Raw genomic sequence first — 11,223 nt, 5'->3', positions numbered from 1 at the left:
AACAGTCATGCTTTCTCGATTTGCTGAAGAATATGGCAAAATACCAGGAGAGCTCGAGAGGTCATCCACAACTACCTCCTCCTCTTTCTCCTCTTCGTCGTCGTCTTTTTCTTCTTCTGCATCACACTCCCGGTCCTTGGTCTCAATGTTCACTCCACAGTCAACTAAGAGTGTTGTGGAATCCACAGTGTTAAAAGTGCTCAGATAAGTCTGCTTAGGCTTCTCTCCAAGTTGAACAGAAAGTGCTTCCTTGGCTGTGAGTGCGGGTGGATCTGTATGCAATAAAGCTGTAAAATAAATACATAAATTAAAACAAAAAAAAAATAACAATATCTCTCCTACAACCACAACAGACAATGACATCCAAGAATAAGCTGGAGAAAGCACAGGAAAGTTGGAGAAACGGTCTTGTACTAAGATTACTCTCCACTGAAACATAGCAACAGCATTATCAACAAATCTGTTGGACGTTTCTTCTCTTCTGATGTTTGATAAGATTTGGTGTCCATAAACTTCAGTGAGCCAAGAGTTTGACAATGGCTTTGTGAAAATAGGAAGTCATTTCCCGTCTCATATCTACGAGGTATGTGATGTGTTCCACTAAAGATAAAACGACAAACAATCATATCTCACTAGGACTGCATTCCTCAAACATGACTTCAAGAGTAGGGCATGGTCAATGTTACAACACAGTGCCTTATTAAAACCTTAAAATATTAGTTTTGAATAGTTCTATACAATATACATAGTAAATGATACACTTCCTGTCCTCATGAACTTCATACACACTTGTACCCTATGCTACTTTCCATGGGTCTCTTATGGACAAGCCATAATAGACAGGACATACGTAAAGCATCTCCTTTCAAGTGTATATGCTGCAGCTGATGGTTTTCAGATAGGGCATTCACATACACATTTATATACACAAACAACTACTTATGAGTAGCTCTGTGGTCAGCCATGAAAGAGCCCAATGGAAACTGGCACAGAGTACAAAACATGCTACAGCTGTCAGCAGTCAGTGGTGAAATGAATGTGGTGCTACCATGTCTAATCCCATCTGATCAGAAAACATGGTCTAAGACTTTTCACTTGATGAAAAGCTAAGATGTAAACTAGATCATTCAGAGTGGTTTGATGTGAAATGCTCTGTTCTAGAGAAACCTTAGAGTTGGATCCATTCCATGGTGGCAATAGGAACCATGCAGAACCTATGCAATAGTTTCATCACATTAAAAGCTAGATCACAGACAGGTATTAAGTGAAATTGTAAAAAATATTTTGCCTAAAACATTATCTTAAAAAATATATTTATGGCAGAGAGGCATGTAGGGCTCAGATAACTCAAAACACAAATTTGGGTTCACTAGTATAGTAAATAAATAGTAAATAAAAAGGCTTTGCAACCCATGGTTTCCATCACAACTGTAAAGAAATCTGTATCTGTAAGCTTCTCTACAACCCACCATTTCACATCAAGCCTCCCAGAATGGCCTCCACATCTCAACCACCAAATTGTGTGTCTTATTAAATAAAATAAAAATACATCAGCAGGGTCCTTAATATGCAGTCAAAATTCACTTAGTAATGTTACCTTCATTTGATGAGATATTTTGAACTTCAGTCCTTAGGCACAGTGGTCTCCTTAGTTCCGCCTCATGAGCAACAGACTCTTCTTTACTCATTTTGACACTAGGTTGGCTTTCCTCCTTGCCAGTCTTGCAGGAAGAAGTAGCTGCCTCATCTCCATGACCTGCTGCAACCAGAGCACACTGTTCCATCATTTCTACATCAACATCGCTTCTTTCAGCTCCATGTTCTTTATTCTTTTTAGGGATTTCCGTCACACAGACTGCTCCCATTCCTAAGTTCTCTTTCACTTGCTGCTTTTCGCAAACCTGGTTAACTTCTTGACAAACTATGTGTGTGTTCTCACATTCGTTTAGATGGATATCTTCAGTCCTGTCTGAGGTCTCCTCTAAGTCAAGACATGTTTTAGCTGTTTCACTTTGAGGGTTACTTTTTAGCTCAGAGTTACTACCATAATTCCCTGCCGATGGAACGATATGCAAATCAGAACCAATATTAGCGTTCAGATCCTGATGAATGGAAGAACTACCAGCTTCTTCTATTTTATCCATTTCATTTCTACCAACTTCTCTTTCTGAGTTTCTATCAACCAAGCATCCATTTGTAGTTTTGGATGTTCCCAAGTGCTCACTGTTGTTTTTTGAGTCCATGTTTCTGTCTTTACTTTTGTCCATAACTTCCTCTGCTGTCTTGGCCACCTCCTCCGTTTCACCATTTTTTGTTGAAACTTTCTTTTCTTTTCCACCAATCAACTTTCTTCCTCTCATGTAATCTTGGTCTATGAGCTTTCTGAACTTCGTGAGGATATGAGGCAGTGGTGGACCAGTGCCCCTTTTTCTTTCAGTTTTCTGAGCAATCTCAGTGTTCATCGAACTTGAGCGCAGCTTCTCATCAATGGATGGTAAACACTGAGTAACGGTGCTTCCAACACTAAAAATGGTCTGGTGGAAAACCTGATCTACAGTACTTTTTCTTATAGCTTGACTAGGATGCCTGCTGGGCTGCTTCTGTTCCTCCGTTTTCAAGCTCACATCAGAAACTGCTTTAGAAATTATTTTAGTTTCTTGAGCCTTATTTTCTTCACGCTCACGGTTTACCTTGTTTTCTGTCCTCTGCAACTCTTGGTGCCCAGATTTGCTGGGTTGCAACCCTGTTGTGTGTTTTTCTTTTGTAGAAGGCCTTCCACGTCCACGCTTTACCATGGCAGATTTTTTTTCCCCCACGTTTTCTGTGCATTCATCTTGAGCTTTACTTTTGCAAGACTGGTTTGTCTGGACGTGTGTTAACTTCTTCTTGGACTTTTGATCTGTTGACTCACTTTTGACCGTCTTGCCAGCCCTGAGCCAATACGTTTTCTTAGCGCAAGGGTAATCACTCTGTTCTGCAGTACTGATGCCTTGAACAGCTTCTCCACTTGTACAAACTGCCATTTTCTCAACTCCATTTGTGTCAAAATCCAGCATCTTAGGTTTTTTCCTATTTGGCTCATCAACTGTAGCATCAACGCTGTACCTTTTGGTAGATATGCTCTTAACTTCGGACCCATCTGTCTGCCTGGTGAATTCACTGTCCTTTGCCTCTCCAAACACCTGTTTTTCAAGACTCTGGCTTTGTGTCATTACCTGTTCATGTCTGCCTTTTTTGACCCCTCTGATGCAACCTTGGCTTGACCTTAAATTGCGCGAACTGTGACTAGGCAAGGACGCGGTTTTCAGGTTTATAAGTGGATGAGTACATGGGTTCTGTTGGACAGTTTTGCTAGGAAGTAATTCTGTTTGGGGAGAAGAAATCAGGTGCTTTGAATCTGTTTCCAAGCTGAAAGATGATGTAGAAAGTGATGAAGACATACATGCCAGTTCTGTACATTTCTGGCTAAAACTATTGGTCTTTACCTCTTTTAATGCAAGAGGTGAAAGACATCTTGGGAGTCTCATCTCATTTAAATCCATCCCACCATCAGAACTGGTGGCATTAACAACGTCTGATGTTTGTCTGAACAATTCCTGGTGTATTTTACTAGAGTAGTCCTCTTGGAGAACTTCTGAATCCCTCTGAGAAACACCTTCAGGAGATGGTTTCTGTTGATGGTCACTGTCAGTGTGTATAACTGTATTCACTATGTCTAAATCACAGTTTGCTGCATTTCTTGTGGCTGTTTCTGAAGGTTGTACATTCTCCTCACTGGTATTGCTCTTAGTTTGTTTCACCGACTGCACATAATCATCTGCAGTCCAAAAGAGGTTATCAAACACATTCTTCAACTCCCCGACATTTTGGTGCGACGGCTCAAGACCTCCAGTACTGAAAGGAAGGCTGGACATCAGGACTTTGTCCGGTGCAGTGCATGGCAACATAAACGACGGATCAACATCTTCAGCAATGGCAAACGATGCAACTGATGTCACATTCTTGAACACCATCGGTCCACATTTGTATTGGTTCTCAGAACCAGGACACTCAGACCCTACCCAAGAGAAAACATCATAAGATATGACAAGTCATGTTTGGATAAGGCTCACAAAAGGTGTGCAAATAGAGCTGGGCAATATGACAATATTTTACTGTATTGTATATATACTACAATATATAAATATTGTTATTGCGATACACAATATGCTTTTCTAAGCATATTGAGGATACTGTTCATGCTTAATAAACACTGATCAGCTGCAGGTTTCATTACAAACAGTGTAATTAGACTGGTTTAATTAAATAAAGAGCAGCACTGTACTCAGTACAGGAGAGCATATGTATAGTAGTTTATAAAAATTTAGAGTTTATGTATTTAGTCTGTGATTACATGTATCATGATAAATATTGCGTATCGAGAAAAATGTCTTTCAGTATCAATATACAGTATTTTTAACATATCGTCCAGCCCTATGTGCAAAGCAGTAGTACTTATTTGAGGATGTAACGGTACACAGAAGTCACAGGTCCATTCACACCACAGTTTGGACACAGTTTGGTTCAGTGTGGTCAGCCTGTTGTGTTTTAATCAGTAAACAATGAACTCCCTCATAGATCATGCTTTTCTGGGCTTTAGGGAGGATGAGAGCAGAAAAAAGGCAATAGGTCACAAATGGCTACAAAAAAAATGACTAATTTAATCAAGAATAAAAAAATAATTTGAGGAGTGTTTCATTTCATTTCGCCGCTATATTTAATCATTCAAAGCTTAAACCCAATCCCCCCAATGAAGGGACATAAAACACCTATGCTGATTTGAAAGAAGGTGGGGTCTTCTAGCTCCAGTGGATCATTTGCACTTGCCATAGTCAGATGCCAATCAGCCTGAAATAAGCTCATTATGACATGTTGGTAAGTGTTCTGAGTTGAACTTGTGAAATTTGGTTCCACATTATGTTCATTAATCTTACCACATAATCTACCATGTATTCTCTGTATGACTGCATGCACTGAACTGTAACATCTGAACCGTTACATCCCTAGTATGTATATAGAACCATCGAGTCACAGTGATGAATGTGCCAAACTTTGCAGTTCGAACAATGCAGGTGGTGAGACATGTTTGTTGTATTCCAACAGTTCTCTCACATGAGCAGGATATAGGTTGTTGATTAACTGGATCAGATTTCAGTAACTGGAATAGAACAAATGTGTGGACTGACTGTGAGCCCCTGAGAACCTTTACAGGTCACGTTTTTGCAAGCAGTTTACCCTGTTCTCTATTTCCATTGTATACTGTTACATTTATGAAGAAATCACCCCTGTTATTAAAATTATATGGTCTAAACAGGGCAGTTATTTTATAGAGGAAAGTGGCAGGTACCCAGCTCTGATGCATTGTTTAGCAAACACCTGTACTGGCCAGCATCACACTGAAGTGCTGTGGGAGAGAAAGAGTCATCTATCCACCCGGAGAGAGCAAGCTAAATTGTGCTTTCTCAGACTCTGGATGTAGATGGCTGGCAGTATGACCCGATGTTAGTACCAGTGATCCTCAGGTCATAGTGGCAGTGCTCGGAGCATCTGTCGGTTATTTAATATTATTTAGTGTCTACTTTGTTATTCTGTGTTTAGTTTTAGTTAGTTGTGGAAGTATTTGTAGAGAAATCAGATCAGAAAGAGAGAATCAGAAAATTCTCTCAAGAGTGATGATCAGGACGTAGTGTATGCAGCTATTTTACCTGCTTCTCCTTGTGCAGAAGAACCTGGTGAAGATGGGATCTTGCCAACATCAGGTCCACCAGACCCTAGATTCTGCCCATCCACACAAAGGCAGGGAGCAGGAGCAGGATCAAAAGACTCACCCTGCTCTTCTTCCGGTTCCAAGTGTGGTTCAGGTGATGCACGTTTCTCACTGACGTGGTGCATGTCGCTTTTCCTCTCCATTGGCACTGAGGGTAAAATGTTCAGACCCATCATAACCATATCCTCCAACAGCCTGGCAATATGCTCATCAGACTCTTCAGCTTGAGGAAAATCTGGTGACGTGGGTGGCATTTGTAAAGGAGTAGAGGGAGGATTTCTAACAGGGGTATGGGGAGGAGACAAAGTCAAGTCTGAGGGTGGTGTGAGTGTTACAGTGCCAAGAACCGGACGAGGATTTGCAGGAGAAGGGCTTAGAGGTACCCCATGGCCATTCTTCTGGGGCTGTGTGCAGGTGGCACCATTCTGAGGAGAGACGAGAAATGAGTAAATGCTCATGAAGCAAGTTCAGGCAGTAGCACCCAACTGATTTGTCAGCTGGCCAATATCCTGATTTATGAAGCCTAGAATACCGGCGGTGCAGGAAACAGGTTCAGTAAATGGATCGGTCCCATGAATCGGCCTAATGATCCAATACCTGATCCAGCTAATGTTAGCTTTGTTAGTATCTGGACCAAGATCCGATCCAAGTATCGGATTGATGCATCCCTACTTATATAAGCAGCCTGCAATAAACTATATGGACAAAAGTATTGGGATACCATTTCTTCTGGTACTTAAAACAGTTTATCCTGCTTTTGTTGGAATAACTGTCTCTTCTGTCCAGAGAAGACTTTCAATTTGATTTTTGGAGCATTGATGTGATGATTTGATTACATTCAGCGACAAGAGCGTTAGTGAGGTCAGGATGATGGATGATTACAATCACATTCCATTTCCAACTCATCCCAAAAGTACTGGATGGAGCACCATCATTTCAGAGAAAACAGTTCCACTGCTCCACAGCTTAACGCTCTACTATAAAGCTAGAGGGGCTTTATACCCCTCTAGCCCACACATTCTCTACATGGACTAGACAATCTGTCTAAGCAACTTGAAGTAGCTGGAAGCATTTATTTGAAGTGAGGTCCACACCCCTTGGGACATATAGTGCGTGTCATATTTAAAAAAATGCTAAAAGAGCAGATAAAAATTAACAAAGATCAACAGTTGCTATCATCAGTACTACATTTTTTAGATCCTTAAAATCAGTGTCAGTGGGGGAAAAAGTTGCACCCTAGATGCACTTCATCCAACAGGGTAACTCTTTAGAACATAGCATAGAAACTTGTACCTCAGAGTGACTGTGTGTCTTTCTTGGGCTGGCTTGACACCTCCCTGAGGCAGTGGAACCATCAACCCCACTCTCTTTTTGGACACTAACAATCTCCCACAGCGCCCCTCTTCTCCTCTTCAGTTTAATCTTCAGTGAGATCTGCGCGTCTTCCTGTTGTTCGAACGCAGTACTGCTTGGGAAACCAATTTTTTTAACAAGTTTACGATAATCCTTCCCGCCCACTCCTTTCATGCTTTTCAACAGCCCGACTGGTTTCGACTGGACCCCTTCAACATTCAGTTTTTGTCTGTGATGGATTTTTTTCAATCCATCCATATTCTCAGGCACCTTTCGCCTCTCCTTGTTCTCCTTTTGTATTTGCTGGCAGCATTTGAAGTTGACGGGAACTGCTGCTCCACCAACACTGGAGGAAGCAGTAGTGTCCTTTATCCAGTCAGGTCCAATAACTGAAGGACTGGTGTGATAAGCACTAGGCACAGAAGCTAATTCCCCAGACAGGCCTACAGACTCTAAAGCAGGGCAGATATCTGTACAGTAAGCTTCAGGACTGTCTGTCTGACTCGCTGAATGCATAAAACTCTGCATTTCTGACTGGATCTGTACACTTGCATCTCTCTTTCTCTCTTCTGTGTTTTCTGTTTGCAGTCCAATCTCCCGCCATCTCATTGTGTTGTCCTTCTGCACCTTCATCTGCTTTTTCAACCCATCTATCAAGGTACTGAAGCCAAGCCTGTGAGCTATGTCAATAACTTCCTGTAGTTCAACAAGCCCTTCCCCTTCCATCTCCCCAGTGTACATAAACCCAACCAGCTTCAGCAGGGAACGGGTCCCTACAGCCTGGACACTGAGCACTCTATTATGTCCCGCTGGAAGTGGAGGGGTGTTGGCGAGGGCTCTGGAAAACACTGGGCTGAGGGCAGACAAAACACAGCTATGTGCAGGAACAGACACATCTAAGGGCGTAAGAGCATGAAAACAGGAATTAATGAAAAAGGTAAGAAAGTCTGAGAACTTGACAAAAGGATTCTATTTTTTCCAGCATCACTTTGAAAGCACTAAGAATTTTATGTTTATATAATAAAAAGTAATGTATTTAATCTTAGCATCACATGAAAATTTGCAAATTAGTCACTTAGCCCTCTAGTTATGCTCAACTGTAAGGAACAGCAATAATGTTCCCAGATTGACCTTTACATTTTACCATCCAACAGTAGTTATTTCTTCATAAACATTGTCTTTAGTTCAATTAATATTGTGATAATAAATATTTAGTGTAACTAAAAACCTCTTCCCTTCCAGATGATCATAACTAAACTATAACTATAACTATTCTGAATTTGAGACTGAATTTCCTTCATTTACAACTTTATTTGACTAATTAAGCTCAGATTTAAAGGTTTGCAAAAATAATTCGAATTAAATATTAAAGAAATACATATTTGTTTTGAATTTTTGAGCATTGAAACAGGTCAATTTGACCCATAACATAACAGGCGGGTTAAAAACCAGACTGAAACCGATGGTTTCTTAAATAGTTCTCAGGGATTCCTCAGATGGTCCAGATTCAAGTGGCAACTGCCAAATGACGGTTTCCAAGATGCTACCACCCTTCTCCCACTGTCACAGTCATATCAGAATACTCCTTTTTTGGACTGAACTCAACCCGGGACGTCAGAGATGTCATGTTGAGTTCACAGGATTTGCTGCACATATAAATAAGTGAGCACCCAGTCAGTTGTAGCAGAGTGCAAAACAACTGTCAAGGGCAAAGGACATTTTTTGACTGATGTCCAAAAGGGCAATATAACAGGGTACCCGTGTGAAAGGTGGATGTTCTAGAGACTCTATAGTGGAGGTGTACGGAAAATGGATTTCTCGCACATTGAGTGCCTCCCAACGACATAACAGTGGTTTCCTATGGGCCATTGATGCCAGACGGGAATAATAACTCCAGCCAGTAGTACAGAGTTATCGATTCACCACTGTGGACCAAGTAACCTCTATAATAAACACCTTCCATCACCTCATACAGCCCAAGCCACGACATCTCGATAGAGTCACCCGAGCCAATTGTGGTCATTCCCACTATGAGGTAGGTGGTGATAATATGCTGATATGACTGGATAAATTTCTATAACAAACAGCTTTCTGTCCAAATTGCCTCTTCACAGATAAGCTATCCACATAACCCTGATGCAGACTTTTATTAAAATGAGTGCACTAGGAGTCAAACATCATCGAGTTTGTAAGGCATTTTTCCAAATTTGAGTTAGCACAGAACAGTCCTGACAGGAATTAGGAGTCAGTTGCCCACAATTCACACTCCCGTCCCCCTCTCACCCTCTGTCTGCAGCAGTGTGTCACAGTGTAGGCCACCTTGCTGCTGTTTTTGCAGTTCATAAAGTAGTTGCAGGGCAAATCCAGACTGCCTGTATGTCCACATCCTGGGAACTACAAAAACAGACAGACAGATGAAACTCAGAAAGTCAAAGAACATGGTTACTGTAAAGACTTATTTTTGAATAACCCAGTTTTACAGCAATACAGGTAATGTAACAAAAAATACTAAATAGATAAATAAAAAAATCCCCAGTTATAACAATACAAATAATAGCCTGGTCTGAACTGGACCATAAGTAACCGACCACCCAAATAATACCTGCTCAGTGGAGTCCTGACCATTGAAGAACTGGGTGAAAGTAGGCCAACAGAGTATACTGAGAAACAGATGGACTACAGACTGTAATTATAGAACTACAGAGTGCTCTTAGAGGACTAACAATAACAATAACAGCCTATTATATATAGCAATACATTAATATTAGTAGTAAATTTAAAGTACTAACATTAGCTATCTATGTGAAAACTCACCAGTCTTGGTATTTTAGACCTGTCTCCCTCCTTTAATTACAAATTTCACTTTTGAGGTGTTAAACAAACATCAACACTAGTCTCTCTGGAAGTACAGAGAAATATTTAGCCACCCAAATCAAGATAAACTTAAAAACAGGCCCAGTTCACCTACTGAAGGCAGGTCAACACCACTGCTACCCAAGTAAACGTTAGCTAGATCATACAGACGGCCTGAAAATGATTACATTATGCATAAGGCCAAAGCTCAATACCCACCATGATATATAAACTCAAAACAGAACCAGGTATCAACCCAGGGATGATGTTACAGTTAGTTAATTAGACAAAACGCACAGTGACGGTAAATCCAGTCCCAGAAAGTAAAAATCCGCCCCGGGTTTTCAGTCCGACTCCCAGGGCAAGCGCTGTAGCAGCTGTAGCAGGAGTCGCTCAGTAGGTGGGAGAAAAACCCGGGGCGGATTTGTACTATCTGGACCTGGATTTGCCATTTCCAAAAAGCCAAACACCTGAAGTTGTGATAACCCAGCAAAAACGTTAGTCAACAGCACGGTACCTAATATCGCCTCCCCACTTCAAAATTCAGTAACATGCTCAACAGTGTGTGAAAGTGATGTGTCTTTTCGTAGCACTGTCGATTAACAGGTTTCTGGAGCATGTGTTGTTTATTTAGCCAGAATATCCGCTTTTAGCGTTCACACACAAAACAGCGCCCCCTACTGGAGCACGCGGTGGCTGTCCTGCCTCTGATTAAACACAGCAGCAGCTCCCTACATGCGTTTAGGTGTGCATGTTAGATACACTATATGGACAAAAGTATTGGGACACCTGCTCATTCATTGTATCCTCTGAAATCAAGGGTATTAAAAAGAGAGAGTATTCTTTTGTTGGAGTAACTGTCTATACGTTTTGGAGCATGGCTGTGAGAATTTGATTGCATTTAGCGACAAGAGCGTTAGTGGAGGTCAGGATGTTGAATGATCACCACTCTCAGCTCATCCCAAAAGTACAGGATCCATCACCACCACTCCAGAGAACACAGCTCCACTGCTCCACAGCTCAATGCTGGGAGGGCGTTATACCCCTCTATACCATGCCTGGCATTATAGGCAGGGTGCCAATACGTTACTGTTTATCTGCTCCAGAGTCCTTTCTATTGGCAGTAACAGAGAAATATTTAGTCACCTAAATCAAGATAAACTTAAAACCTCTAGTTCACCCACTGGAGACATGTCAACACCACACTGCTA

This window comes from Salminus brasiliensis, chromosome 4 (assembly GCF_030463535.1).
Source record: "Salminus brasiliensis chromosome 4, fSalBra1.hap2, whole genome shotgun sequence".
Classification (NCBI taxonomy): domain Eukaryota; kingdom Metazoa; phylum Chordata; class Actinopteri; order Characiformes; family Bryconidae; genus Salminus; species Salminus brasiliensis.
This window is presented reverse-complemented; position numbering follows the sequence as displayed.